At 40.6% G+C, this 5,800-nt stretch overlaps 1 pseudogene; it reads right to left on the bottom strand.

Moving 5' to 3' along the window:
* Nucleotides 1-4,345: 4,345 nt before the first annotated feature.
* Nucleotides 4,346-5,134, bottom strand: LOC124511659 (zinc finger protein 420-like; annotated as a pseudogene).
* Between the last annotated feature and the right edge of the window lie 666 nt (nucleotides 5,135-5,800).

Here is a 5,800-nt window from a genome sequence, read left to right as displayed (position 1 = left end):
TTTGGGTGAATTCCTATATTCTTGAGGTCTCCAAAACATCCCAAGATTATTGAATCTATTAGGGATTAAAGTTCTTGATTCACCAGGGAAGGATTCCAGGGACTCTGTAAGCAAGGAATCATGCTCATACCTCCAAGGGTGCCTTATTGGGTCCATGAAGTTCATCAGAGATCCTTATAGCTGTCTCCTCATTTCTGAATCGATTTCGGTCTTTCTCAGCTATGACATTCGAGTCAAAGTCTTGGTTACCTAACAGTGTTTCCAACTGTGTCTTGTCATACAGAGGAAAGATTCTTATTGAAATTATGCAAACACAAGTATTGGAATAAACATAAGAATAGGCACTGAGAGTTTCTGAGATCTGGAAGAACCAGGTAGGGAGAAAAGATTAATGTTTCCATTTGTTTATCAAGTTATATTCTGTGCACTTGTCGCAGTCAGTTAACCTACGAGGAAAAGGTTCCTCAATCACTAAACAACAAAACACTTCCCAGAGGTTTTTCTTTAACTTCCAGGTAGTTAACATACAGTGTAACATTAGTTTCCTGTGGACAATATACTGACTCAACAATTCCATACAACACCCAGGTCTCAACTCACAAGGGACCTCATTATTCCCCATCACTTATTTAACCCATCTGCCTACCCATCTCCACTCTGGTAACCATTAGTTTGCTCTCTATAGGTAAGTGTCTTTTTCTTGGTTAGCTTCTCCCTTTTGTTATTTTTCTTTCCCTTTGCTCACTTGTTTTGTTTCTTGATTTCCACATATGAGTGAAATCATATAGGATTTGTCTTTCTCTGACTCTTTTCACTTACCATAACACTCTCTAACACCACCCATTTATACAAAAGACAAGATTTCAGGGGTGCCTGGGTGGCTCAGTTGGTTGAGCTTCTGACTTCAGCTCAGGTCATGGTTTCGCACTTCATGAGTTCGAGCCCCGTGTTGGGCTCTGTGCTAACAAACAGCTCAGAGCCTGGAACTTGCTTTGGATTCTGTCTCTCTCTCTTCCCCTCCCCTACTCATGTTCTCTGTCTCTCAAAAATAAATAAATGTTAAAAAATGGCAAGGTTTCATACCTTTTTATGCCTACTAACATTCACATACACACCAAATCTTCTTTATTCATTCAGGAGTCAGTGAACACTTGTGCTGGACTGTTGCAATCAGAAAAGCTCACTGCCTGTCACTGTTGAACTGCTGTTCCAACAAATCTGGGCCCTGGACAGAGCAAGAGTACAGGACTATACTCATCTTGAGGCTGACTGATGACAGGAATATCCCTCACAACAATGAATTGTCTTTCCTGAAAGGTTACCCATCTACATTGGATCACACTTTCACTGGAGTTATATCTTGAGATATTAGTGCTTGAACAACCACAGCACACATCCTGCTGTTCCCATTACAGTGTCCAGAAGTCTTCTTCACCTCCAAAACCTACTCTGCCATGTGACATTTAAAAGCTATGCCCAAAACGTTTGCATCATCTAATACCCCTCCTCCATCCACTGCCTCTGATCTACACCTAGGCAAACCAGTAATCATTGTCATCTGACAGCTTCTGGGCCTCAGTAAGAGAAAGGAAATCAGTGTCATCATGAAGAATCATAAAGGAGGACATCCCCAATCTTCAGAAACCCAGAATATTTGCCATTTCCTGATCTCCATGACACTTATTCATCCGATGACATCACCAAGAGCTGCCTAGGACCCTGGGTGACTCAAGGGAACCACCTCCAGGTATTTCCCTGCATTAGAAAGAGTCCTTCACATTTGATTTTCATAGGGCTTATTTTTCTCTCTGAGGATGATGGCTTCATCATGTTTTACTTATACTCCCACCCCGCATGCCAGCGCTACAGGTCTGAATACCCACGGTCTTACATCTCTCATCTCAACTAAGCAGCTAGTGAGGACACTCTCACCACAACACAGGCACAGAAGAATGTTTGTGATGTCTACAAATCTGGCACCAAAAATGAACAAACATAGCACCGGAGATATGGTGACAACTGGGAAATAAAGCAAGTAGAAGTTATGTTTCTATATGCATTCTCAGTTGTGCAACCTGGGACAGGTGTTTCCTCTACACGCAGAATCCACTATGCTAATTCTTTACCTTGTATAGTTTCTGTGTCTCATCTGGGGCTACATTATCACTGCTATTGGAATTTGTTTCTCCTACTTATGGGGTATCTATTACATTCCCAGTACTAGCATATGTGCATGTTTACTTCATATGCACATGAAAACAACACCGCCCCCCCCCCCCGCCATGACTGGGGGCACATAGCTGTCTTAGCTGCCATGGAGGCATGCTTTAGAGCCCCTCACTAAGCCCAGATTTCACTATTCAGACTAAAACAGGTTTAAGCAACCTCTGTGCCTTCTGTAGGGGACACAGAGGGGTAAGCACCGGGAAAATCAGACCCAGTTGCTCACAACAGCAGATAAAAATGTCCTATCAAAAGTTACATTATCTTGTGAGTCTGTAGGGTGTTGTCTAAGGAATGTACTAGTGAGAGGGGCTGGTGTCAGTCAAGACCCTGTAAAACTCCTGGCTAGGGGCACCTGGATGCCTCCGTAGGTTAAACATGTGGCTCTTGATCCCACAGTTAATGGGTCTGAAGCCTGTGTCTGGCTGTGTGCTGAGAGCAGAGTTGCTTGGGATTCTCTCCCTACTACTTTGCCCCTCCTATGCTTATGCTCTCTGTCTTTCAGATTAAATAAATAAACTTAAAAACATATGTACTGGCTGTGCAAAATGAATGCCACATAGGGTTTCACGGAGTACCTTAGGTAAAAGGTCAACAGTAACCCTGAAGAATCTGTGATATATCCATAATAACATCACAGTATTCACAAAGAGGAGAAAATGGTATCATGGATAAACGAGGGGAAAAATAATGATACACTATGTAAATCCTAAGGCCGTGGAGAAAACGGATTACTGGGTGTGCTATGCCGTTGTGTTTGGAAATGAGTTATAGATTCCATCAGGTACCTACAACCTTAAATACAAGAGGATGGGCTAACATTGCTGGTGGGATCACAGTTCATTCACTACACATCCATGTTAATACATTAAAAACCATTATGTTTTATTAATTAAAATGTATTAAGTTCACACAGACCAATTTATGCATTTAAAATCCACTCGACTCAACAAATCGTTGTTCAAAATATAGAATACAAGTGGTAAAAAAGCATTTATGTGTTGATGTAATGAAAGGGGAGTAGTGATTGCCATAAGTGTCGGGCCGGAGGTAATTGTTGAGAGATGTGGATGTCCAATTTATGCCATTTGGGGGGAGAGTTAGCTAGGCTCTGGCTGCCATCTGTGAAGATGTCTTCTTTGCAGCCACATCAACTCATGTGCTCTGACTATTGCTCTTATAAAGATCTATCAGTTCACTGGACTGCCACCTCTTTGCCTTTAAGACCTTATCGTAAAACATTTCCTTTCTAATATGCAGGAAGTGTTTAGAGCTAATAAATGGACAATGGTGTTCTCAACACCTGTCTCAGGACAACTTACATCAATGGTATAACCACAAACAGCATCTCCATTTAGATTTGTTTCAGATGTTGTGCATCATACTGTCCTTTATCTTCTGGGAAAATTAGACATGCCTGGGTCCCGCCTAATGAAGAAGGGCATCTCATACCTTTGATGCAACAACAGTCAGCCACATGGCTTCACACACCCACTGGGAAGAAATGAGTATTCTGAAGTGATTTGAGAGTAGGAATACATTAATACTTGCTACTTACAAATCCCAAATAGGGTCAATGTAAAAAAAAAAAAAAAAAAAGCACATTTTGAAATTAAGTATACCTATGTAAAAACCTATCCCCCAGATCTTTTGAACCAGAATAGCATATATGTTTCCCAAGTGTCTAACTCTGTATTATTCCTTAAGTATTTTGAAGCAGTCTGAATAGAGTGACTGCTGTACTCCTTTCTACTTGATTCTGTAACATTGTCAGTTGATGTTCAATGAAATACTTTTGTAAATCTACCTTTCCAGTTACTTTCTTATAAGCAGTCTCCTGTGTTTCCTAAAGTGTATATTTAAAATGAGGGTCTTTGTTCATTCATTACATTTCTAGGGTTTGCATGTAGGGTGCATTTTGTGATAGTGAGCAAAGATTGAATTGCAGGTAAAGGTGTGGTCACTTTCCATTTCACAATTTGGCTCCTACGTGATAGCTAGAAGGTGGAGTAAGATGTGACTTGCAGGGAGAGCTTGCACATTCTTTACATTTGTATGGCTACTCTCCAATAGGAAATCTCTGATGTCCCATAAGGCCTGGGCACCACTTATAGGGACTGACTTACATTCTTTTTACATTATCAGGTTTCTCTCCAATGTGAATTCTGTGATGTGGAGTAAGGATTGAGGGCTGGCTAAAGGTCTTGCCACATTCCTTGCATTGGTAAGGTTTCTCTCCAGTACGAGTTCTGAGATGGTGAGTAAGGATTGAGTGCCTGGTAAAAGCCTTGCCACATTCCGTACATTGGTAAGGTTTCTCTCCAGTATGAATTCTGAGATGTCAAGTAAGGATTGAGTGCCCGGTAAAGGTCTTGCCACATTCCTTACATTTGTAAGGTTTCTCTCCAGTATGAATTCTGTGATGTCGAATAAGGTTTGAGTGCTGGCTAAAGGCCTTGCCACATTCCTTATATTTGTAAAGTTTCTCTCCAGGATGAATTCTGAGATGGCGAATAAGAATTGAGTGCCTGGTAAAGACCTTGCCACGTTGTTGACATTTGTCAAGTCGTTCTCTATTATGGATTTGCCCGGTTCTATTTAGTGATGAGCAGTCCTTAAAGGCTTTACCACACTCTTTACATTTGTATGATTTTTCTCCAGCATGCATTTGTTGATGTTGAGATCGTGTTGACTGCCAATGAAAGACTATGCCACAGTCCTTACACGTGTACCTTTTCTCTCCAGTACCAATTGTCTCATGTGTATTTAGTCTTGGTGACTGACTAAACACACTTCCAGATTTATAACATGTGTATGGGTGTTTCCCCTCACAAATCGTCTGATGATCACCATCAGAAGACTGCTCGAGATCTTTCCCACATTCATTATATTTATAAGGATTTTCTATCATATGTGTACTCTTCTGTATAATACGTTTAGATCTTTGAGACAAGACTTCCTTACCTCTATTACATTCAAAATGGTTGTCTGGCAAATGAGTATGCAGACATTTGTTAACATTTGAGCCCTGGTTAAATGTTTTCTCAGATTCACTGCAAGGAGCAATTCTATGTCCATTGAAAATACTCTCATTGTTTTGTAGGGTTGACTTCTTTGTGACCTGCCCCTCAAATTGACACCCCTTAACACTTTCTTTTTTAATTTTAAATCTATGGTTTTCAGAAACAGTTGACTGAAAGGTCATTCCAATCCTATTTTCAAATTGGTTCAAATACTTATTTTCCACCTGAATGAGGTAACTTCCCAGATTTTCCAAATTTTCTTTCGACAAATAAATATGAATCTTTGACTTGAGTTTTTGGTGACAGAAACACACTGCTTTGTAGAAGAAGCTAACTTACAAGGGGAGGTTTTGCAAAATGCTTTATATCCTTCACCATATGGGGCAGTGAGATTCTTCTCATGGGCAGATGTCTCCATTTGGAAATATCCGTCATGATATGTTTGATGTCCTTCACTCTCCCCATTGTTGTCCCAGTCTATCATCAAGTGTAAATTCTCATGGGTGCTATGTTCACCCATTGACACTTTTTGGAGAGAAGGTTCTAAGCACTGC

This window comes from Lynx rufus, unplaced genomic scaffold (genome assembly GCF_022079265.1).
Source record: "Lynx rufus isolate CCGP_SWC_20201006 ecotype Redwood Valley unplaced genomic scaffold, mLynRuf1.p SCAF_16, whole genome shotgun sequence".
Lineage (NCBI taxonomy): Eukaryota > Metazoa > Chordata > Mammalia > Carnivora > Felidae > Lynx > Lynx rufus.
This window is presented reverse-complemented; position numbering and strand designations above follow the sequence as displayed.